Raw genomic sequence first — 666 nt, forward strand, 5'->3', positions numbered from 1 at the left:
TATGTATTATAGTCTAAAAACATATTTAATTTTTCTAGTTTTTAGATCCTCCTTAATCATATTGGCTTTTATATAAACAGAAATAAGATTTTGTTGTTTTTAGCCCACTGATTTTGGGGGACCTATTTGTTGAAATAGTTCTCTCTCATATTGCCTAAATAATGTTTACTGGTGGTAGACAATTTCACATTTTATAATTTACTAATATATCAACTTGATTAGATGTGAACAGATTATTTTCATAAACATGAAGTAGCTCTTGAAAAAGTGTCATAGTATTTTCATAAAACCAACAATGAATGAGAGTTACAAAAGGAGATATGTCGTGCTCGCTTTGGCAGCACATATACTAAAATTGGAACGATACAGAGAAGATTAGCATGGCCCCTGAGCAAGGATGACACGCAAATTCGTGAAGCGTTCCATATTTTTGTCTTATGGACTCTGTGGGAGAGGGAGAGGGTGGGAAGATTTGGGAGAATGGCATTGAAACATGTAAAATATCATGTATGAAACGAGATGCCAGTCCAGGTTCAGTGCACGATACTGGATGCTTGGGGCTAGTGCACTGGGACGACCCAGAGGGATGGTATGGGGAGGGAGGAGGGAGGAGGGTTCAGGATGGGGAACACATGTATACCTGTGATGGATTCATTTTGATATTTG

At 37.7% G+C, this 666-nt stretch overlaps 1 non-coding gene across 1 annotated transcript; it reads left to right on the plus strand.

Moving 5' to 3' along the window:
• The first annotated feature begins 325 nt into the window (after positions 1-325).
• On the plus strand, positions 326-432 carry LOC147343646 (U6 spliceosomal RNA). Its single transcript, XR_015156546.1, has one exon. It is a non-coding gene; the product is annotated as a U6 spliceosomal RNA (small nuclear RNA).
• Positions 433-666: the final 234 nt, after the last annotated feature.

Source organism: Bos grunniens, chromosome 27 (assembly GCF_055505025.1).
Source record: "Bos grunniens cultivar Pamir isolate PY7600 chromosome 27, Bosgru_T2T1.0, whole genome shotgun sequence".
Classification (NCBI taxonomy): Eukaryota; Metazoa; Chordata; class Mammalia; order Artiodactyla; family Bovidae; genus Bos; species Bos grunniens.